General features: G+C 39.3%; 1 protein-coding gene across 3 annotated transcripts in view; it reads left to right on the top strand.

Moving 5' to 3' along the window:
- The window catches only part of LOC139120082 (uncharacterized), a 79288-nt gene that overhangs the window by 5532 nt on the left and 47618 nt on the right, over nucleotides 1–26138 (top strand). The window contains exon 1 of one of the 3 annotated variants that reach the window (XM_070684160.1): nucleotides 13386–13605. The exons of 1 other annotated variant lie outside the window; for it this stretch is intronic. The gene's annotated coding sequence lies outside the window, so the exon portion shown is untranslated. Of the gene's footprint in view, nucleotides 1–13385; nucleotides 13606–17095; nucleotides 17237–26138 lie in introns of those variants that run through there. One more of the 3 variants, XM_070684162.1, reaches the window with a different exon arrangement.

Below are 26138 nucleotides of genomic sequence, written 5' to 3'. Positions count from 1 at the left end.
GTAGTACAGCTTTTTCTTCTACAAATAAAATAAGTTGTTATAGATTCAGTCTTACTTCACGAATTGATCGATCACATCTAAATTTCGTCTTTTTAATACTGACAGCTCGAAACGTACTAGAATTTGCGTTTTTATTGCAAAATTGCAGCGTGTAGTTCCTCGTCATAATCTCTGCGAGATGTATGATTTGTAGGGGAAAAAATCGTCTGCCTGAGCACAGTATGCATCTTCGCCAGAAACCGCTTACAACATGTTCACCATGATGTTCCCAGTTTTCCCCGCCTGTGATATAATCCTACATTACCTTGTCAACGGTAATTACGGGCTTAGTTGATGGGCAGGAACCCCGCTCTAACGTTGTAAGCATCCACGTTGTATTTTCAACTTGACTCCTTAAGGTTCTGGTGGTATATTTAGTACATTGCAACGTGTATCTGGGGGGGGGGGTTAATAATAAAGGCTAGCATTTCAAAATATTGAGTGCATCTGATGAACGATTCTGTTACAAAAGAGCCAGCCGACGACATCGGTAGAGATTTCAGTAATCTAGTGAGCGCGCCAATGTTGTGACCGGTGTGTAACAGAAAACCCATAAAAGCTATATCCATGGTTACATATACCGTCCGCCATGGACTGACTTTCACAGCTTTGTTAATGCTCAGCATCATGTGCTGTGCAATCCGTGTACTGGATTGTGCTCAGGCTGTACGATGGTGTAAGTACCGCGTCTCTCACCCCCACCGCACGGCACCGAGTAGGCTTTCGAACCGCCCATATCAGCTTTCGCTCTCCAAAGCCGGCAATCCTCGCGCTTGCCGGCAGAGACGCATCGCCTATTTTGAAAAGTAGCTTGTGGTTTGCCATAACGTACGCTGCTCGAGAGCGCTGTTCTCTCTTTCTTTGAGTATTAATTAAAACACTCCACACCAACCACGTTATTCAGAGAATAAACCAACTCGAATATCATAAACATCACATATGGATGATGTGAATACGACGTCGCTTAGCAACGCGAAACAGATACTGACTCATAGGTCGCGAGTAGCTTTGCTCTTTTTCACTGCATGACTTTGTTGGACTTTATAGCCCAGCCTGTATGAGAAATTAGAATCCCAACTGCCTGAACGGATGCAAAATTTTTAAAGTTCAGCAACCGTCCCCGTTCCTCCTGGTAATTAAGTATTGACTTGTGGCCGCCAGTCATGTGTGTGTCTTAATCTTCATGAAAATTTTCCATGTATGACGGTTCCTGCGGAGTGTTTCCACTCACATATTTTTTCATCTGTTTTTTCCCTGACTTTTCATTGCTTCATATGCGTCCTGAGTTATGGCATGGGTGTTTTCGACTCGCAAGATGACGAGCCCCTCGCCGTCCAATCTCTTAATGGCTTGTTCTTTGAGGTAGCACGAACCTCGAAACTGAAAGGCGTAAACTTTTGCTCAAATTTCCTCAAGGTAACTTTCAAGCATTCTCTTTTAACGTCAGGAATAAAAATAAGGGGTCAACGTGCAAAATTTGGTACTAGAAAAACAAATCTGAATTCGACGACACTTGAAATTCGAAATGGCTGCTATTTTGTGTCAAATCTATGGGAAATTCAAATTTTCGATTTTCACAAAAGGATGACGGTTAAAACCTTATTTGCGCACAAAACGTCAAAATGAGTTTACACAAGCAATAGACCAGAAAAATATTGTTGAAATATGAGTAAAATATCTGTCCTCGAGGTGTATTCGACCAGAAATATCGAGTTTCAATTCGCCATAAATGATCCCAACTCCTCTACCCCAAGAAATATCGAATTTCTGTTTGGTATACCTTGTCGTATTTTTGCCCTTACAGACCCCTAAAGGTGTGTCAAAACACCCAAATTCTTCCAGTTAAAGTGAAAACAGTCCGTCAGAGAAGTGACCTTCAATTAAACCTCAACGTAATTTTCAGTCCTTTGTATGGAGTAAAGAATATCGCCCGCAGCACATAATGGTCTGCTCATAACTTTGGTTTCCGGTTTTCGATGTAGAAGGCGTTCCATCACGATGTATTCGATGAAGAAAAAGTGCACTTTTAAATTGAGCCTTCAATATTAACTTGATTCAATACTTCCATGGTTCTCACGTCTTTGTTAGTTTCAACTTCACAATAGCTGAACGAAGTGAAAACACGTCATGTAATATTTGGACAATGTAAATCAGTACTCGATGCCCAAGATTAATCGTTACATGAACAATACTCAGTGTAAAGATTTAAAATTTCCTCAATGATATCAATCCAGTTTTCCAATCACCCGTTTGGACACAGAAACACGAATCGCAAGTAAACCGATTTCAAAAGGACCCACATGAGCAAATGTTCAACGGTCTCCGTTGATAAAGCCTTTAATTTCGAACTTGTAAGGAGTTTTCCCGTTCTTGTTTTTTACATTGATATTTTGCTACTGTTACTTTGCAGCCCATAACTGACCCAACATCTACTGCTGAATTTTGCTTGTTTTCTACGAAGTATCTTGAGACCTACACCTCAGACAGGTCTTGTCTTCACTTGCTGTCCCTCCTTTCCGGAAAATGTCTAGTAATCAAACTAATACATAAAAAAGAGTAAGGCAGCCCATTCCTGGCTAAAGTTTATTTTAATAAATAAATACATTAATTCATTCATTAATTTGATATAGTTCATTTTTAATTGCAAAGCATTTGGGCTTAATAGCAGGCAACCTCGCTTATCTTATAATATCACATTTTGTCTGGCAACTTTTGGACGCTGTATCTCACGAGGCGAAACGGTATAACATCATTCACAAAATACAACTCCACTCCGCTTCTGGGCACTTTTTCTCGAGGCTTCCACCACACGTCATAATACATTTGATATTTCTCAGTTAAAAAACTAATAAAAATGACAAATGCACTCTTTCATTCGGTAACTCGTATATTTGGTCGATGTTACATCTTTTCAGAGTAACATTGATCAAAGGTTCATTGCTATGTATTGAATGCCCAGGGCGACTATTATGATCTGTAATTTGTCAGCGGCTGGTTAAGGTACAATTAATTATGATTTGTTCCACAGGCAGTATAAAAAGCTCGGCCTTCTATTCCCCGCGACCGTATATATCAATCAGGAAAACCCTCATCAAAAGGTGTGATTACAAAGAACAAATAAAACGAGAAATCGCCGGAAGAAAGACGCGGAATGTTCTTCAAATTGGCCGCTTGGAGTGGCGGTTTACATCACGACTCGGTCGTCAGAAACAAATGGTTTCTCAAGCTGTTTTATTACCCTCCGTTTGCTAATTTCTCGACTCTGGAGACAATTTATTTTCATTTAACGATTCTTAATCAAGTGAAATTAGAGCGCGTGGCAAACGTCGCCAATTGGCGCAATATACAAGGTGAGAAGGTCGGGACTCGGAAAGTTGCCGCTGATTTGGCGTGATCAGTTTCAATATGATAGCTTGCGGGGAAATGAACAGAAACATTGTTTTAGCCTGTATTTCACAATCTTGCATTTACCAACTGAGTCAGTCAAACTCCATGTCAGGCCATTCCATTTGAGTTTTGCATAACACCCGAGGTAACGCTGAAGTATTTTTTAAAAACTGTGAACGGACGTCGGTACTGTTTTATTCGCGGAGTCACTCATGCATGTTTTCTGTTATCTTTTGCCCGTGCTCACGTGGCACGATCATTACTTTGAGGGGCATGGAATCTCTTGAGTACATTTGTTTTTGGAGATAGGCGACTGTTCGATCTCATCGTGCAGCAGGTATTAGCATCCTACGTTCACAGTGTCGTGAGAAAAAAGACCGGTTGTCGGATGTTTGGAGTGAATCCTTAGGTCAATACATGCCATTCCGGTGTTGCTGTATCCCACATTGGTTGAAAATAAACTACAGAAAGCAGTATACAAATCAGAGCGAGAGAAAGCAAAATTCTAGAAAAACCTTGTTTTTACAAATACACAACTTGGATTCATGTTTAATTGTCTGTAGGACACAGTACTGACGTGTCTCCAGGAGTTTTCAGAGTTACTTTTGATAATTACTTATACTTACTTGAGTACCGTCTCTGCTAACATATCTCTTCGGGCTTGTCAGTGAAACTAAACTGCACGCACATTGGCTTTATACATTACACAGTTCACAATTCAACAAACTTACATCCATGTAGCCTCTATCGTAGTATAACATACATACATACACACATACATACACACATACATACATACATACATACATACATACATACATACATACATACATACATACATACATACATACATACATACATACATACATACATACATACAGACAGACAGACAGACAGACAGACAGACAGACAGACAGACAGACAGATAGACAGACAGATAGACAGACAGACAGACATATGTGTGTATATATATGCACACACACACACACACATATATATATATATATATATATTAATATATATATATATATATATATATATATATATATATATATATATATATATATATATATATATATATATATATATATGTATATACTCCAATGCTATAGTCAAATAATAACACATGAGAGCGAGGGCAATATCACGATTTTTTGCCTGCCCAAGGGATGGTGGTCATGATCGAAATACTGATGATGCCCGAGCCGTAGACGAGGGCATCATCAGTATTTCGATCATGACCACCAGCCCGAGATATATATATATATATATATATATATAATATATATATATATATTATATATATATATATATATATATATATATATATATATATATATATATATATATATATATTAGTCCCCCGAAAATAAGGGAATATAAATAAAGTGTGATTTTAGTGTCTTGATTTCGTCATTTTCTCATCGTCCTCATCGTATGTATAATCCCGGAAAGCAAATTATAAATTTGTTTGAAAGTAGTAGCACTAAGGTCTGCAGCTGCATAAATGCAATAAATGCGAAAAAAAGGGTTCCAGGGTACAGATAAATATTCGTTTAGCAACCAATCCATCACCATCAGCAACTTTTGACTCTTCACTCCATTTGGAAAACACGGTGTGCAGCAGATACTCGCAACGGTATTACAGGCAACCAAAGCCGCAGATGAAAACTACTTTAAACCCATTTGAGAGAACCAACACACAAAAAACAGGTTTAATTGTGTTTCTTTTACAGGTGCATTTCTTATTGCTATGCATTAGCAGACGTGGCCATTGCCCGTAGGATTTGATTGGTTTTAGATACAGTCTTGAACGGAAGTGTTGATCTTTAGAATTTACTACCTCATAACATGGATGTCCTATTTCAATTTACTCTAAGTGGCCAACTCGCGTGTAGCCTGCCCTGTGCTGGGTAATAATTTGCACCTTTCAAAAATTAATGTTGGAATATTTTAAGAACGGGGACAGAATTGAAGGCCGGCCGTGTGCATTTCGATATTTCAATGGCTTTCGCACTCTCCCGGCGTGACGTTTCACGTATGGAAGAAAAGTTATTCGAGGGCACTGAAATAGCTGGCATAGAAACGCTTGAATGGGTTTAACGTAAAAGTGATTATTTTGTTTCGGTTTCGCTCGTAGAGACATGCTGAGTCTTGTCGCATCTGAAACGCGATCAATATCCGGTCAACTGTACTACACGAACAGACTCTATGGCATATAACATTGAGTAATACGTTTCAAATTCATTCCATTTGATGTTGTCACACATTTTTACAGCTAGCTTAAGCTTATATTTTCTCGACGTCAGTCAGAAAGAATGCCTTCTCTTTGATTCTGTGTTTTTAATTTGTGGCAACGTTTTTGGGGTAGCAAAGTCTGGCCTCCCATAAGAATGGATCCATCCGATTTTGTAGACTTTGATTCAACATCGAACTCTTCTAACGCAGATTTGACAGGTCCATAGTAGATTTTAGTATGTAAGGAGGTCAGTGGCACTCAGTAACCATAATTTTATCAAGTGGAGCTGCAACCTTTGAGATTTGGTATGCAAAACATGAGAGAGAGAGAGAGAGAGAGAGAGAGAGAGAGAGAGAGAGAGAGAGAGAGAGAGAGAGAGAGAGAGAGAGAGAGAGAGAGAGAGAGAGAGAGAGAGAGAGAGAGCAGCATTGGTGTGTTTCACTATAACATGAGTGACAGGGCTTAAACTAATCATTAATTTCTACCGTTATTCTCACACATACGTCGTCTGACAGTTCTCGCACAAAGGCGTAGTCTCGCACAGTACGTGAAAAGCAAATGAATATATCATGCAGTTTCAACATTCCTTGGTTACTAGTACAGTGAAGACTTGATTGGAAAATTTCTGCCGACATGTCAATCCATGTTGTTATAATCAAAGTACGTGAATACCTAAGTTTATGGCCTCGTGTACCATGCCTTAAGTCAACTCACTTGCGACCAGACTGAAGCATGTAATGAGTATCTCATAAACATATCCTTTAATTTTGCTAATGGCACTTTGAAACGCTATGGTGAATGAGGGACCGTCCTTGTTGAGATTGTTAACATTTGAGTAATCGATTCTTTAATATTGACTTATAGCTTTATCTATCAGACAGGTGTGATTAAATCGCATCAAATGATACCAGGAAGCAACCAAAACAGCGATGGCAGGTGCCTATTTCCCGGTTCAAGCGAGCTATGATTTATAGTGTGTTTTCGTATTACTCGAGATGTGATGTCGGGAAACACAAAAATTTACACATATTGATCGCCTCCCTTACACTCTATGCAACAGGCGTTATTATATAATCCTGAACTTGTAATTGGTTGTCTATTATGCACTGGATGTGTCTATCGATTCAATTGCACGGAGTCATCATTATCATTCTTATTGGTTAACTCCGAAGCTATGGAGGATTTGTGTAGACAGTGCGCACAATCATCGCACCCAGGTGTTATGCCTAAAGTTTCGAAAATATACGCCGTCTGTATATATGTCCAAAGTTCCTAAAATGCGCCGTCTGTATAATTGTGACGAAGTTGACCTTTAATTCATGGATGTGTACTTAAAGAAGTTTCGTTTTACAACCACGAGTAATGTCGCTATTTATTTAATGTTAACTCGTAATATTAACGACAACGACAAGAGTGGTGATAAGAATTCGTAAATTCATACTTTGATCTCCTTTAGTTTGAACGTGATATCTGATAGTCTTGCGCGGGCAAAAAAAATTAATGTGATTCGATTTTATGAGAATTGATCAGGTACAACAAACAGTTAGTTCTGAGCAAAGACATTCACAGAAGGGTGTATAAAAGTGACGTTTAACCGATGAAAAATATTTGCCCGAGATACATCAATTCAGTGAAGTCACTCTCTTTAAAAGGAATGATCGATTGATGAATCAAGTTAAGTGAAATCGATGATTGCAGTTTTCTGTCCTAGTTTACCCAGATACAAATACGACTGGCAATTCGCACTGATAGAAGTTTCAGATCTGACGTACAGCTTTGATTTGCCTTTTCCTTACAATAATGTGGCCTTGTTAAAGTTGTAACTGGTGGAGAATCCGCGGTTAAGCGTCCTGCCCACATCATGATGCCTACCGTACAACATGAAATCAACACGGTGTCGCCATCGCTCTCTCACAGCACACTGTTGTAAAGTATTGATCGACTCACAAAAACAAAGGAGGGTCTTGGAAAATTCACGTCGAAGCCATACAAATTGCATGTATCTCGGTCTTCAGCGGTCGATTATTGGGTCTGTCTTATTTGAATGGATTCCTTAGGCGGTCAAATTGTGTGAAAACAATAAGGTTGAAAAATGCCCCGATTATACGGTTATGAGGTATGTCATCTGCAGGCAGTAAGCTTGGATTTACAATCTGTGTAATTGCCATTTGTCTGCCTTGTTGGCTTTCTGCCTACTGTAGGCCGACTTTTTACAGTCAAAGATTAGACTGTCTAGTAATGAGTCACACTATTTATAACTTGCGAGGTTCATTAAACTAGACAACTTAAAGCTAACGGTAAAGCCTAAACTAGGAAAAACAACAGGTCTAATTGAATTTACATTTCCCAGCAATTTCTGACCATGTGCTGTTCAAAAATAACAATAAGTTTCTGTGAAGATTTGAAATGAGACAAGTGCATGCCACTTATGTGACTTAAGGACACTATCCACTGTGTTATGTATCTCTTTATGAGACATTGTACATTGTACTGATGTATGCAAGTACCCTCATGGTGCGAGAGATAAAATTAACTTTATGTTTATGATTAACATAATCAAATACTTTGGAGTTGTGACTGTCAAATTTAGCACTCAGAGCCGCCTTGGGCGATGAAAATTGCCGGCTGATCGTTGAGAACGTTTTATGTTTTATAATAGCATAAACGATATTTACATTGCCATTAACAAACTCCTTTATCCGATCACATTTTAAAATTTGATTTACACAACACGTAAACTTCGTTGCGATGTGACATGTAACACAATGGAAGTGATGCAAACATCAATGTGTTTTTTACCATCTTACTGAGTAATATGAGTCGATTGTGCTTGCCCGTTTTATTGTGCAATATCGTGGGATTCAACTGCCCTCATTTACCTCGCGATTCTACATGTTGTTCTCCAGAAGCCCGCGCTTTCTCTTCTATAACAATATTAAGGAGTGTTTTGGGGTGTTTAAAGATCGGCGACCTACATATGATGGGGTAGCAGAACAGTTTGTGGAGTACAGACATTATCAACCCATGTATCTCCAATGAGGAAACTGCACCAAGCTGCAGTAGCGGATTTGTAGATGCACAAACATATTATTGTCTATGAACAGTTGAGACGGGACCGTATGGTTATAGATATTCAAGGATACTCTCGAAATTTGTTCTTTTCGGAGAAAGTTGTAGGTGCACGACATTGAGTCAACGCAGAAAAGCAGTTACTTGAGAAGAAAGCTCCTATATCGTTGTCTGAAAAAAGTTAATATATAATGTGAATTCCTCATTAATAGAGTGTGCATACTCTAATGTAAATAATTATGTCCGGGAACAGTTTATAGATCCGGGAAGGTTAAAAATTATTGGCTTTGTACAAACAATCATACTGCTACTCTAAGTCTTGGCAATCAACTCAATCAGCTGTGAAATATATATGTTCGACGTGAATACTAGATGATTAAAAATCAAAAAGTACAACGATTACTGATTAGCCAACCGATGACATGTAATTCATGGCGGTTCATAGATTTCAATTATATATGGCATGTTTGCTAAAAGGTTATTAAGCTGTCAGTAACGATGGAATTACATATACTAGCGATGGGCTGATGTGTTCTAAATGTCGTGCTCGTGGTCTAGTGCAAGGGCACTTGACAATGAAATCGTGTGTCGTCGAATTGAAGCTAAAGTAAGAGTGTAACGACCGCCTTTCATCACCATGGACCATTTTCGCATTGAATGATCGACACAGAGTCACGTGTCCGAGACATCTGCAAACGCGGGTGTTTAGGAATTATGCGCAGAGAAATTGACCCGACATTCGAGGTCAACAGGCAATCCGACGTCTCAAGTCAAATGCAAACTTATTAAAGTAAGTCTATCTCTGTGTGGGGGGGTCCAACCAAAAAGCAAGCAAAATGACACGTTACGCTATTTGCCTGGACGAAACACACTTCACGTTACCTAAGCACGAAACGTTACGCCGTGAAGTATGCATGTTTTCCCCAATCCGCAAAGAAAATAAAAACTTAGGATCGTGTGCGCTCTGTATCATTTATCAATCACTGAAAATTGCTTACTGAACGATCAAGTGGAATATTACAAATTACCACCCGAATACTTAGCTTGTTACAGTTTTATTACACCAGCATGTGGTCTCGTTCACAGGCACCACTCTGCCCCAACAAATTAACCTTTGCAGCGAAGCAAGCCACGGTGTAACCTGCCCGAATCAATTACACAGACTATACCCTGCATGCTCTGTTTAGATTTTCCCTGTCAACTCAACATTCCACCTGTCGTGTGGTTTAATCCGAGTAAATTGACTGCAAGTGAAGTGAAATCGGTGACACACACCTAAAACACATCGCCCACTCCCCCATAATGCACGAGTAAATAAGCTCCTGCTGAGGATTTGAACACAATCCAGCGACAAACTAGACTATTAAAGGTATTAACAATATATTACATTGATTTGTACCCGTACTTGCGAGTTTCAAGTACTTGAAACATTCTTAAAAACCACTGGGCAACCGGTTGTAAATAATCAAAAAACCACATTAACAATATTTATTCTGTTGGCCCTGATTACGAAATAAATTTGTACCGCATACACAATCGCTTATGTAATTGCCATTTGTTTGGTTTTGATGTACTTAATTGTAACTGTAAAAAAATCGTACCTTGTTCGTGACACATTCAGGTGTAAGAGACATTTAAATGAGAGCCATCTATATTGGAAATTACCCTTTATCATTGACAAGTGCAACGTTTCTCTCAACCCCACATTTCATCGCAAGTTCTCACGTAAAGGTCTTCTAACTACTTAGGTAGAATGCGCCTCGGCGACAGATATTCAGACCCTAAAACTTTGTTAATTCTTTTCTGATCTACCACTTGTGGGTGTTTATTTTAAAGCTATTGGTGTACGAAAACTTGTCAAAGTCTTGGTTTTTTTTTTCGAAAATCGAAAATTGTATTTTTCATACAGTTAACACAGGGATGGCAGCCATTTTGAATTTCAGATATAGGTAAATTTTTAGTAATTTGCGTCTGTAGTACCAAAGTTTGCCCGGTGACTCCCTCCGATTTTCATTCTTCATTGTGAAAGAGAATAGTTGAAAGATTCCTTGAGGAAATTTTGAGCAAAAGTTTAAGTCTTTCAATGTCGAGGCGCATACTGGAGGCATTTTGCGCCATATCACCAGAGCACTTTTCATTGTGGTATGTATAAGACAGCGAAAAAAACATTGAGGGTCGTGTGAAGCCAAGTCGTGTGTAACACAAGGACACGCAAGTGGTAAGCAAAAGCTAAAGGGAATTTCAAATTTACATTGAACTCACATGGTCAAATCAGCGTTGACGCGATTGGAACTAATTGGGAAAATATGATCTTTAAATAAATATTATTTAAATTTATCAAAAGCGTTAGGTGCCCTATAGTTGTAAGTTCTAAAATTACAAATTACTCATAAAAACTAGTAAATTGCGAAAAGAGAAAAAGTAGACGAGTTTAAATTTGCCGAATAAACTAACATTACTACAATACCCTATTCTCCCAAATTAGTCTCAATCGTGTTCGTTATAGAAAGCATATTGGCTGGAAACGGTGTCAAGTGTTTCGAAATGAGTGAGCGCATCCCGCGGTGATGCCTTACACGATACACCCCCATTGTAGTGAACTTTCCTAAATTTATGATTGTGTCTAAGAAGCACACTGGCATAAGTCACGACCAAATGATAATTAACAAAATATAACCTGTCCCATGCTCCCTTTATATCTGCCTAGAGTTGTACTCTACAATATCTACACAATCGACTCAGGCCATTGTCAGGCGACACTGACTGTGAGCCGTCAAATCGCCTATAATGTTAAGTATATGACGTCTCCAATATATGAAGTTTGACTTAAAAAATTAGTGCTAGGATTTCATATTTCCTCTCCTGTCTGATCCTAAACTGCAGCTTCTCTTACACTTTCATTCATGTTAATATAAACTCCATGGCATATCTTGATTGCGTCAATACTCACCGAGTTATCTTAATTAGCGGGTTAAGTTCGATATGCACACCAATTAACCTACAGGCTTTCGTATGAAAATAAGCTAATTATTCACTTTTTGATTAAGTACAGGGTTGTAATCACTGGATTTCATTTATCAAAGTCGCCGAATTTGTCTTCGTGAACAATGCTCTTACCATTGTTTGTGTGTTATTTATACGTCAGGGCGTACACTATTGTGTCCATAGGGCATTATAGATTACACTTACAGTCATTTCTGTCCCGATGGAACTGACAAGACTATAGAGAATATTGCCCAGGGGACCGCCACGTGGAAGTAGATGTTCACTGTATTAATTCGCGCCGCCTATAAATCAAAGTGAGTAATGTGAAGAATTCAAACAGGTGTTCGAATTAAATTAAATTTAGTGACATATGCGTTCTTTCTTTCTTTCTTTCCGTCTTTGTCTAATTACTCTCTGTAATGCTTGGGTGTTACCCCGGTGACGAAAACGAAAACTTTGCATCAATGTAAGCGCCCTTTCTGTGAGATCCTGTGGATATTTAGGTAGAATTCACCTTGGGGACAAATATTCGGACTCTCAATTTTTTTAAATACGTTTCTGGCCCGCCATATGTTGGGGATCATTGCTATGCTTGTGGATTAAATAGAGTTTTCACTTTCACAGTCTTATTCTTGACGTTCAAGGATTGGCTTCATGTGTTCAGACGCTACTTAAAGTCCATACATTGTGTGATATTTATTGTAAATACAAATAAAGGAACTGCCATTGTTGCAAAACTCGTCTGCAGTGCTTCTCAACCAAGATCAGCTCGGCTCTATAGTCAAACTCTCGATCTTTAATTTTTTTGGCTGACTCTTTTTTAAAGCATATTTTTACGAGAACTTTTTTCTCATAAAACGTGAACATTTCTGAGCTTAGGGGACACTCATTTTTACTCAGTTTCAGCCTGGGGGTGGCGTCGACGCCAACGAAAACAAAGTAATTATTACCATGGTATTATTCGGAGGCAAAGACCCAGAAGCCATTGTATCAGCAATTCCATCTCAGAAGTTATCTTAGTTTCCATATCCCGACCGATTTTATTAACATTATCAAGAGTGGATTCAGTTAGTTGGGTTTTTATTCTATCAATATGTTGGGTGGTAATTTGGCTCATGGGAGTGCGGTGAATCTATAAGAGCGTGTAAGTGCGCCTCGAATGCAAAATAAAAAGGAAAGGAAACAGATTAGCGCGAGTCAACATTTGTTTAAGACTTTCGTCGTCGGATTGAATTTCTAGGAGAGTAGCGTCGAAGGTAATATCCCTCAGTCGGGGATTTATATGACAGCAATAAAATGACGATAACAGTCATCGGTGTGCCGTCTCCTGTAAGATTCGGCGACACAGATAGGTGTACGTTTCCCGGTCCTAGGCAAACTTGCTCGGCTAATCAGTCGTTCAAATCTGTGTGTTCGGAGTGTGACAATGTTTTTGAGTGGCCAAATGGGAAATCAGCGAGGTTAATACCGAAGCCATGACGCGCCGAAACATGACGCACGTCTTTTCCTTAAGATTCTTACTTTTCACTTCCAGAGGTGTGTAAATGTCTTTTACAATTTAATTCGAAGAACGCATGCGCACACAGGGCGGAATCAACGATCGGTCCTCGCACGGAACTGGCAACTTCCAAATTATAATCATAGTTGGTCGCCATCGATTGGTTCGTTTGAGATCATCGTGTGACGTACACAGGATATTTCCCGAAAGCTCGTTAAGCGGACTTCAATCATTCTGTTGTGGAGAAACGTTTGCAAGAGTTCCGTGTCTACTTTCTCACCAGTTCGCGTCGTGTTAATATGAGAACCCTTCTATCTTTTTAATTTGGTCTGCAGAAGAAACCCTTTCTTCTACCCGCTGAAAGACCACGGGCGGCTACCAAAATTTGGTAAGTGTTTAGTTCCTACGACTGGGACGGATCGACAACTCTGTCGATCCGCGTCAGATTCTGTGTGTTTCATTGAAAAAAGGCATGTTCCAGCACATTGCATTTCTTTCTGACAGGACTCAGTGAGGAAGGTTGACTTTTTTCAATCGACTGCAGTGTGCGAATGATAATAAGCATTGTAACACAACGTACGGTAAAGTCAATGATTTCATAGCCGCTTATCAAAAATATGAATCGTCATGTTTTTACTGGAATCTAAATACGCTTGCCTTTGTTTGAATATCTTTTTTTTGTTTGAGTTTTAACGTCAGGGTTAACGGTGACATATGCAATGTTGGTCATCGTGTAATCTTGTCTTTAACACTTTGCGAACACCGAATGGTATTCGGAATGCTAGGCTAGACGGCAAATGTTACTTTCAATAGAGTCTGGCCTGTCGAAATGTTTGTCTTTTACGCTGCAGATTGATAGATTACATTAAAGCGTGCTTGTCTGATTTCTCGGTGAAACGTTCAGCAACTGGTGTTATTTAATTATTTACGTATTACCATGGCCACCTGTTACAAGTTCGGCGATTTCGAAGCCAGGTCGCCGCGCGCCTGTCACAGTGCAGGTTACCATTGGCCCTAAATTTAAGATGAAACATTTACGAATTTAAAACTGGGCGCCTGAAATTAAAATTGCATTAACGCAGAAGAAATCCTGACGTCAATTTGAAATTTCTACTTCAAACTCTTAGTATTGTATTTGTCGCCTTACATTCACCACTGAGACATGACTAAGTTTGATAAATTTGCTCCATAAAAAATTAAAATTACGTTCGCCAAGAAATGTGACGGGATAGTTTGACTTTGTATAATTAATTAGCCTTTTTTTTACAAATTAATTGCGCAAAAACTATACAAACGATTTCTTGGAGTGCCCTGTACACAACACCGGGCTGATTCCCACACATCCGTTTTCGTTCCCTGAACAGGCCGCTTCTAGTGACAGTTACACTGATGAAAAATGTCTAACGCGAGTTTTGACACAAGTGTTTTCAAATATTGTATGTCTACTCATTGAAACATTTATGCGATGGGTTTTTTTGGTGGCGCCTTGTATAGTCTCAAGTGATATCCATAGCAAGTGAAGGCCGACAACGGAACAGGGTAAAATAGGAACCGAATTGGACATTCGAAATTGAACAGATGCATCAACATCGTAGAAATTGAGGATTTAAGCTTTGGTGACACATTTGCGACAATTAGCCATTGAGACGACTGTGGTCGACGTCATCAAAATGTACGACAAGTAGTCCGCGCTCGCGCACCGGCGACTCTCTGGAGTACGTTTCTGTTTTATCCGCGACGAAAGTCTCACGACTTCTGTGAGCGTTCATATACGAAATGAGATGTTGAGTCAAGACGACGCAATCATGTCTGTCTGTCTGTCTGCCTGTCTGTCTGTCTGCCTGTCTGTCTGTCTGTATGTATGTATATGTGTATGTAATAAATACTCCATATATATATATATATATGTATGTATGTATATATATATATATATATATATATATATATATATATATATATATATATATATATATATATTATATATATAATATATATATATATATATATATATATATATAATCTCAAACTACTATGTCCCTATGCGTCTCCCCTTACCGGTAGTTTCTACTATTGACAAACGATGTAACTTGTTGCTTAATATAGATAAGATAGGCTGTGCCTACGGCGACATGACACTGACCCTGATGATCTTTCTTGGAGGTCCCAACGGGACATCGCCCCACCGATTTCACGTCACGCTCCGCTTCATTATCAGCGTGACATCACAGTTGTCGCTGCTCCTACTTGTCCATGCCAACAGCGGTGCTAACGGACATAAAATTAACTATCCCGGCAGTGCAGCGACGTTCAACGCGTCCAATAAAACATTTCATTATGTCCATTATACTCGGCACATAAATGTTGTCGAAGGTCAACTCAATTACTCAACGTCAGTTCATTATCTTTCTGTTTAACTCCCCACATTGGAACACATTTCACGCGAAACAGGAGAATCCTAAACCAATATGAGGCCAAATTCATTAAACTTTGGCCCGTAAAGTACAGCAGAATATACCCATATTGTTTTGTCGATGAACACAAACTCGCTGAAAGCAAAGTGCCAAACGATAGCACGGTCTTCAACGCAAGTCTCTCGGGAAACATTTCGATTTGTAGTCTTTCCCTCTCCGTAGCGTTTACTTTGGGGGGGGGGGGCGAAAAATATCGTCGCACTTGTTAACTGCCATTGAATTTTAACTTCCAAAATTGCAGTGGCGCGGCACTATCTAAAACCGTTGCCATGTCGATTTGACAAAGAAGCTATCCCACAAACCCTGTACAAGATTTGTGAATATAAAATCCCTAGAGGTGCGTTACACTAAAGATACTTTACTCCAATTACTCCACTGGGACAGGAAAATTAATGTATATCGAGGAAGCATTCTCAATGAGAGGAAAATGATAAGCGATCTACTAGTATCTATGTGCTCTGCCCTAAATTATTCTTCGGTCTAGCCGGGAGGTACACTGTCGTGACACATTAGCGCGGGGCAAATGATGATTGTCCCACCGGACGGTAACATCGCCTGAGGAATATAAAAATCAGTCAGCCAGCAAGCACAATATATGAAGATAATTTGCTCCTTTGTAATTACTTCAACCAATACCATATAATACAATTATTGCTTGCTCTGAAAATCCTTTTTCAATGATTCGGCCTCGTGAGGAACATCGCATCAGCCTCTCGTGTCTCTTGTTGTACACCGCCCTCATGCGGCAGATCTATAACGTGTTGTCGTGATGTCACCTGCCAAAGTTTATACACTGTACGAGTATGAAGTTCCCTTTAAGGCTGTCGTATTCATTGTATTGTATGAGTTGTCTTTCACTTGCTTGTTTATCAAGTCACATTTTGAGATAAACTTTGTTCTTTGGTGTAAATCTGTAAGAGTTAAATCTGTGGCTGAAACAGCCATTTAGTTAAATCGTCGCAAGACTACAGAGTCGCGATTAAACAGCATAGTTTGAAAGTATTTCAAAATTGAAGTGTTATTGCAAGCTCTTTGCTCCGTTCCCATTATTTTGCGACATAAATTTTCCAACGCGTCTTCTCAAAATTAATTCACGACCGAGAAAAAGGTATCAACGGAACACATCCATCATCCGGTACAGATATATCATTTCATTGCGTTTTACTGATCCGCCGTTCCCATGTGAATAGCACTGCTGACGGCCTCCGTATTTTCGCTTGATAACCCGGTCGAGCATTCAGTAGTGATGAGTGGACCTGAGCCAGTAAACACCGACACGTGGACAACTCATTTCAATTAGAAGGGGGAGGACCTGTGATCGAGAGAGAGGATTGGAGAGTGCCCAGTCTTATCGGTGGCGCCGAATCTGCCCGATTATACAACATCACATTTGTTGGAACAGTCACTTACTGTCTGTCATTTGCGCGGCATCCGAGGAAGAGTTTTATTCGCAAAGAAAGGCACTTTGTTCAAGTTACCAACACAGCGTTTGTTTGAACGAGCTGCAAATTTCAAAGGAGAAAAAAAAGCGGGAACTCTCTGGTTGAAGTGAGTACACTTGACTTTCTTAACTGGCGGGGATTGTAGTATCAGTCCCCGTCATACCCTGTCCATGTTCAGTTAATTTTACTAATTCTGACATCGCTCAGGAAAGTAAAATTGATAACTCGATGTAAGTACTGTTCCACACAAAACCACCTTTTGTTGTCGTTTTGCACTAGTTTTTGATTGTCAAAAATCCTCCACTACTTCAAGATAAAGAGGGCTCTCCACAGTGCTCGCATATAGCACGAACCATCGAGTTCAATGCTCTCTCTACCTTTTCAAAATCAAATGGACGTGGCTTTCGGAATTGGCGATGCCGGTGGCATACGAAATAAGCTTAATGTCTCGGTCTCTTCAATGGATTCAAAGAAATGCAGTGAGAGTCGTCACTGAATGTGTCTGTTTCGAACTTGATACACGTGACTACCCTGATGGTGAAGTTAAGGGTTCCTACGAAAGCGGATGATATAGGCTGTTTTAGTCAACGATTACCGCAGATCAGTATCACTTTGTCCGGTGTTCGAAAAAACAACACTGAAGAGTTGAACACTAGAACGTAGTCTAACAAACAGGCTACTTTGATGGCATTTAGTGTCTTCAAATAACGACTGATAAAGATTAATTTAACGCAGTTCGATCAGTCTGAGTTCTGTCTGATGATGTTTCGCATCTCTTCATGCGATTTTCACCTGTTCTTTGAGAACGCAAAATTGTATCTCCCGTTCAGAATCAGTACAGTTTTTATTATGACATGGTAAGTCTATCCGTGATCTTGGAGTTTCCACTGCCTTTGATGAAAAACTTTCAAATCGCGTTATACCATCTGTTGTCACGACTTTCTGCCATTGATCGATCGTTTGATCGATGGCGATCCATTATTAAAACATAAATGTCGTGAAACGCACCATATTTTGAGAATGATTTCGGAAATATTCGATTAGACGGGGTGAAGTCGTCATCAAACTAGAAAATATCTCATCGCTTTCAGGCACATCAGGAGCTTTAGCGTTCCCCTGCTGGACGCAAGAATATTCATCTGTGTCTTCTCCTGGAAACATCTGAAAAGTTGTATAGGTTTGATGTTGGAAGCACCATCGCAAACATCTCCCTCCCCTCTCTCTTAACCTCTTTCCCTCCTCATCCTCTCGCAACCTCTCCCAAGTCTCTCTCTCTCTCTCTCTCTCTCTCTCTCTCTCTCTCTCTCTCTCTCTCCTCTCTCTCCTCTCTCTCTCTCTCTTCTCTCTCTCTCTCCTCTCTCTCTCTCTCTCTCTCTCTCTCTCTCTCTCTCTCTCTCTCTCACGCAATACACCTATCAACCTCCAGCCCCCTCTGTCTGCACGCACATTGGCGTGTAAGGCGAATGTCTGAGTGTAAGTAGTGTTTCCGTATGTATGTATGTATGTATGTATGTATGTATGTATGTATGTATGTATGTATGTATGTATGTATGTATGTGTACGCATGCATGAATGTGACCGTGGATAATAAAATATTGAATTTTCTTGTGTCGTAGTGTAGTGTGTGTTTTTTATAATATCCTATTGTCTAGCTCTGATATCGAATAGCATAAAACCAGTCAATGAATTTGTCGACGACAGATTTCCGCTCCAGCGAATTTTAAGAGATTAGAGTTGGGTTCGGATCGATTTGTGTCACAAGGGCATTATCTCTCCATCTGTGTTGGTCTTCAGAAAGCCTTGACAATGCAGCAGTAATGCATTTAATGTAATTAGCTACGCTCAATTACAATGACAGAATGTGCATCGAGTGAAATCGGTACATCGCATATCACAAAGCTCCAGTGTCATTTGGCGATCATATCAGCGACTGTCTTGATTCTGTTCCGTTTTGGGCCTAGGCTGTTAACACAGACTAACTACTGTTGCATTATTATCCCACGTCAATTAATCTTATTTTGTCAACTTCTCTGTTCAGTCTGGCTTTATCTCTATTCCAGCTTGATTTCCTGGTGGAGATCATCATTTTTTGAGTGACCATAGCTCTTCATGTAACGATGTGTAGGGTAGTCGTACAATGGTGTGAAGGCCACCTATGGCGGTGGAAATCGGCCATGTCGAGAGAACCATCATGTGAAAGTTTGTGAAACAAGCTATGTAGATACAACTAACTAAACAAACAACTATAGCAACAAATTAAATATAGAAAATTAGAAAGCGAAACAACGAAACAGGGGACTTGTATTCAATTGGTAGAGATATAGTGGAGAGCTATAATTGACTTCATTCTTCGCCATTTTAATAGGTAGAATCGAGCTATATTACCTATAGACAGACCTGCGGTAGTTTTGGATATCATTCTTTTCCTATGAATTGAGACCAGCGAGTCTTCTTCTTTCCGGTGTTGTTGTTCGCCAACGCCATGATTACAGTTGTTTTGGCGACAGTGGCGGTCTTTTCAGACTTTTTCGCTAGAAGCAAAGTTCCCCATTTCGATGAACCCTTTGCAAAATTTCATGAAGTGGTGTTTTGATTGTACAGAAGTACAAGGATGACGTTAGTTTTCAGAGGGCCGAAAATGTAGAAATTTAGAGATGGACAGATTACTCAACCATGCAAAAAATTATCCATTCTCCTTTGTTATAATCTGCTCAAAAATTCACAATCTTTGCCCGAGACCATATAGCCTAGCATATCGAGTTCTTGGGATAAAGCCTGCTTAGCCTCGGAGATTTTTTGAATATTATGAATATTTGATGAGTAGTAATGAGGGCTGCGAGTTTCTGTTGTACAATAACGTGACAAAACATAATTGGATTTACGTTTACAGCTTCTGGCCAAATAATGGTCCTTTTATGCTTCTTACGATGAAAAAAAAATCTTGATTGGTAGGAAATGTCAACGTACAGATATTTAGAACAAGAATTCTTTCCCTCGTTCGAAATTTTTGCTCTGTTTTTTTTTAGAAAAGGAAGGAAAATGTTGCAGTAAATTTCTGTTGTGTACCGTCGGGGGAGTTTTAGCAAACAGAATTGAATTATCTGAAATTCAGGTCACGAATGCATGATGCGTTATTTCATCTACAATCAGACAAATCAGAGATAATGATGAAGATTTTTGTATTGATTTGGATCATGATGACTTTCTGTCACCGATCCAACTTTTAAATCTTAAATTTGTGAATTCGGTGAACCTTGACAAAAAAGGTCCTTTACATTACATCATTGGCCGAAGTGGTTTGCTGTAGCCATGGCGACATGAAGTTCCGCGAAGAATATGTCCGGGGTATCCGGGATGGTATTGCCGTTGTATTTTGGTATCACAGCATTCATTACGGTTGGTGGAAATTCATCGCATTGGTCGATAGATCCGTTGATACGGCTCTAACTCGTTCGCTTGCAAACTACAGGAAGCTCCTCTCGGTCCGCCGTGTCCCACGCAAATTGATAGCGATTCTTTGAGTACATCAATGTTTCCTGCGAACAAGGTTTGCCGGCTTCTTTTTTTCTGTTACAACTCAACTTTTTTCCAGTGCAACTACTTGATACTGTGGTGGGCGATTTCGTTTTGTTTACTCGGATATCGAAGGAAGGATATATTCTTGGTGTCTTTTCTGTTTAATACTCAGGGACACTGACATGACCTTGAAAGTAAAAGATCAAAATCATCTCGCTCAATATTAATGGGGCTTACGAGTTACCCTAGTGTTCAATTTCAAAGTCATGACTGCCGGTAATCACAACGTGGGCGATTTAGATTTATACTGTTGTACTATTAATGAAAGGATCATGTGTCTATGATAAAGTATTTAACAGGTGCTGCGTTTATGTCCTATATTCCAGGAATTTTTTCCGGCCAAATGATAAATAAATTACCACTTTTGTCATAAGGATGTGAGCTTACAGCCTCTGTTATGACACAACTTACCGGCAAAAGTAAAATAAAATTATACAATCAAATCGCAGCCTCCCATTCACCATGACGAACGATTGATTTAGATTGATCAATTTTTAGCATGGCCAGTTTTGTCTAGTCCATTGTAAAAGTTTCCAAATAAATTAGATTGTTATAAATTTTATTCAAACATCTCACTTTTGATCTTTTCTCAAGATCATCATGTCTGATGGAACATAAAAATAGAAACTAATAAGGCTGGGTACGGTAAGGTTGTATCTCAGGGTGTGATTAACGTTGATGGAAAACTTTGTTGACATATCAAAACATACCATTCTATTTCTTTTTGTCCTTGACCAGATACTTGTAGTGTTAAGCCGATGCAATTTTTCATTCGTTATTGACGTTTTTTACGTTGACTATTAATCAAAGTTATAGTCGGCAAGGCAACGTCATCCACAAAAATAATCCCCAGACCAGGTCCACTGACGAGCTCTGGGTCCACAGGCCAAGCATAAAATGTTACGGCACGAACCTTAATAAGAAGGACGCTGTTTATTTTTACGTCAAATTTAAGGTTTCATCGGTAGACAGTGAAAATAATCATTGATGTCATAAAATATGAATTACCAGGATAACCATGATGAATATTAAATACACCAAGGAGTAAAATCAAGGCTAATAAAGCTTGAAGTTTGATATAATCATCGTGACCTCTACGGCGAAACTCTTTTTTCAAACACCGATGAAAATCAGGGTAACCTCTGACAAGTACTGATCACCACAGGAATTAATCGTCCGCTCGTTTGTTTTTCTTTCCTCCGCGCATCTTGATTTTTAAAAGTCAATTGATAGACGTTAAATGGCAACTGGTGAAGCATAAAACACTTGAGAATTAAAAATAGCAACCGTTTGAATTGAATACGGGAAATATAAAGTATTCACATTCACGCTGATTTCAAACTTGTCTACCGTCTCTGTGAATCTGAATCCGATTCACTTTTCAAAAACTCAAATTGCATTACTTACCACAGGATCGGAAGCAGATTTAAAGGATAGCGGCTTCGGTGGTACAGATCTGCAGCAACGCTTGTTCTGGCGTGCAGCATTTCCACTGTCTCATGCTTTCACGATAACCTTGCGCAGGTTTGTTTCAAATTCAACCTGTCCACCCTAATTCCCCGTAAACTGGTCCACACTCACTATGGATAACAATGGGTTTGGGTGAAACAATGGTGGTGAAAGGGACGAGGGAGAGTAAAATATTTGCAAGTACAGTCCCCGCTCATGCAAGGTATAGCGAGACTTTCCTTTGTTAATACTAATAAATCAATGACTTGTCCGGAAACAGGTGTCAATAATATATGTGAAAGATGTGTTGATAGCATCATGAATGTGAAACGAGTGTAAATACTAGGCATACCGTGCGTTAACATATTGTTCAGTTTACGTGATCCGGCAATATCGCTAAGCTTGCTCATGATTTCACTGAGTTCGTGATAGAAAAAAATCGTATCATTTGATATTCATGCCATCCTTATTATAGACGTTACAAAATCAAGAAATGCCATCGAAACTGAAAGTGTTTTTGAGTAATTGCATTTTGAATGGAAACCTTACACAGAGGATCCAAAAGTAACATCGAAACTTCTTCCACGGATATGCTATCCAGCAAGTATGCTATCCAGCAAGTACATAGTTCGTGAACAGCGTTGTGTACTCTTCGTGAAGAATCCGGTATACGCTGCAGACACTTTCATTATGAAATATGTCTTCAAGGATAATGGCGCGCAGACGAATAACGGCACGCTATCTGACCAATAAATAGCGCGCGAACGATAAAACGCGTACGAAGAATGGCGGCCTGTACTATATTCAGATATTTGTGCTGAGTGTACGATGTACAGAACATGTCAAATTCTGTGGAGAGCGATTCGAAGTATTAATGAGAGTTGCAAGTCCATAGTGCCCAGTATGTAGGCCAACTATACCATGCAACTGAAACATGTCTCAGAAACAAAAACCGATGTTTTTCAGATCCACATCTTTACATTATTTGATTGAAAACGAGGCTCTTAGGACTCTGAGCTAGCATACTTTCGCTGAGCGGCTTTCAGCTTTATGATAAAGTTATAAAATCATCAAATCAAGTCTGTAGCTCGACTTAGATCGAGTTTTTGCAAAAGAGGAAATAACAATCCTCCTGAAAGCAAGCAGCTTGAAAACAAACATGGCGATAAAAGCCCGAGAATGGCAACTGTAAAAGATCATAAAAAATCCGAGTAGTAATAAAACTTTCTCCCGGGCATTTCTTTGAGCAAGATACTGGGATGTTTTTTTCTGTTTATGATATTGAAATGTTTGAATTACGACTGTTTTGCCGTCACCCAGGTAGTTCCCGCACTCGTACTCGTATGTCAAGTCTATTGGGATAGCATTCCCATATGTAAATTAATGTCACTGCACATTGCGGTGTCTCGGTTCAACGCTGGTCGACTCCCCTTTCCACGCGAGAGTCTACAGAAGTCTGAGAAATGAATTTTCTGATCAGTGGCTATCAGCTTAATGGAGCGGGAAAATTGCATTAACTTCTCAGTGGAAGATGACAGCGTATTCGATCTGACCGTCTGACCTTTGATCCTGATTATATTAGTATAGTTGAAAGCACAGGAAAGGAGAGGCGTATTTCATCTACCGTGTCAAGTATTGCCCGGATGTGAAATGAAATGGGAAGCAGGAATCACTGGCAAATTATTGATTTGATAACAGGATTCTTAAGCTAGATTTAATCGCAATTTCAGTTATTTCAATCGTTTTCAGATTGGCAAATTTCAATATTTCAGCTTATATATGCTGAACAGCCACAAAGTGACGATTTCGCGTCCGCAGACTTCACGGTGATTTTCGAAGACAGGGGACATTCCGACACCGAACGCTACCAGCCATTTTCCTCGACATCGCATTGGAATTGTATTGAACTGTCACAAGACAAGACTATGTGATTGATAATTGTAATTTCTCGGTGACAATACGTCTGCTAGAGAAACGTCAATTGAACTAAAGTTGATACTATGATTGTGTTGTCCGTGGAGAATGTTAAACTTACAATCACTCCCGAACGTGTGTATTTTGATCCAATATCGATTACTCCATACGGAGCTTTTATGCTACGGGCTTTTATATAAATGACTTTTTACTGCACTCAGCGATTTTCACCGGTACTTCGGGAACTACCATCGATGGGCATCGAAATAATTGTGTTTGTTGTCTGTGTTTGTTGTCTGAGTAAGGTATAGAATATCTGACGACTTAATATTGGGCTAGATTGAAAGAAGATCAGCAGAGCTATAGAAAGCCACGGACGCTCACGTTCACATTGTGTTTCTCTTCAATTATTCAAAATGAAAACTCCAAAAACGAAACACATGACCTAGTAAAATCATAAAGCCTACAGTCTATTGTAAAATTCACGGAGACTTTTTCAGTGACTTACATTTTTGCGTTGGCAGTGGCAAATGATGAACACTGTATACTTCTGTATGTATAATGTGTATGTATGTATGTATGTATGTATGTATGTATGTATGTATGTATGTATGTATGTATGTATGTATGTATGTATGTATGTATGTATGTATGTATGTGTGTGTGTGTGTGTGTGTGTGTGTGTGTGTGTGTGTATGTATGTATGTATGTATGTATGTATGTATGTATGTATGTATGTATGTATGTATGTATGTATGTATGTATGTATGTATGCATGTATGTATTGCATGTAGGGTTGGATGGACGTAACTATGTAAACCCGTTTTCGTTGATAGGTCTGAATGCAACGGAAGGCGCATTTAAAAAAAGACACGATCCCGAACTTCTCTTGCCATATTATTATGGACTTCTTAAGATCTCGAGAATTGAGTTCAATCCCTCTGCAGTGCACTCGTAGCTCGCGAGGCTTTCGAGCACGAGCTATCTCCGCCACTTCACAACGTCCGCGAGTTTTGCGGTATAATGTCGAACTTTCGTTCTGGGTAAATACATCTGATATGTCGACAGCTTCACTCTGCCAGATATGATAGTACTCTCTTGGTGAAATCTCCCGCCATTATCGAATGAAATGGGGTGACCTTTGACTCCGGTTTGAACTTTTTGCGAAGTCAAAACATCGATTGCTGCTAAAGCTATAGTTGTGCCATAGCCAATTTAAAATGAAACTCGATTCCTATGTGCTACAAACTACTCTTTCATCAAATCTATGATGTATGAGTCCATGAAGAAACGTAATGGGCGGGTATGTAACTTTACATTTGATAACAAAAAATGTGCGTCGTTCTCAACAACGATTTTCTTGCCATTCAGGATGCCACGTTATTATAGTCACCTTGACTGCTGCTTTTTGAAATATAGAGAGTCGATTCAAAATGTTTTATGGTCTACACGAACCTTTCATCGCCATATTTTACAATTATTCCTGACTCAACCGCAAAAGATATTATGGGTAGACAAGTGCTACAGTCATACGGAATATATACCTCCATCTCTCTCTCTCTCTCTCTCTCTCTCTCTCTCTCTCTCTCTCTCTCTCTCTCTCTCTCTCTCTCTCTCTCTCTCTCTCTCTCTCTCTCTCTCTCTCTCTCTCTCTCTCTCTCTCTCCAACATACACCTAATTTTATGTTAGCGTGATACAATGATAAGTTTGAAACTCGTGAATGAATGTAAAAGTGTGGGTGGACTGATGTAAATTGAACGACAGTAAGAAATGACATGCAGACACACAGGCAGACAGATAGACAGACAGGTAGGTAGGCAGGCAGACTGCAGAAATAAATAGATAGATAGATGGATGCATAGATAATTTACATAGACGTAAGAGGAAACGGCAACTTGCTAAAGATTAATTCATGTTAAAAGTATATGGTCAATGTAATGTAAACTATACAGATTACATGCGAAATCTTTCTAACTCGTCGAATGAGAAAGTCCATCGGCCATTTCATCATTCAAGCGTCTATGCCTCAAAAATTTGGCTTCAGCTTATGTTACAGATTTCATAAAAC

The sequence above is a fragment of the Ptychodera flava genome, chromosome 20, assembly GCF_041260155.1.
Source record: "Ptychodera flava strain L36383 chromosome 20, AS_Pfla_20210202, whole genome shotgun sequence".
NCBI classification, from domain to species: domain Eukaryota; kingdom Metazoa; phylum Hemichordata; class Enteropneusta; family Ptychoderidae; genus Ptychodera; species Ptychodera flava.
The sequence above is the reverse complement of the archived record's forward strand: the minus strand, read 5'-3'. Positions and strand labels throughout refer to the sequence as shown.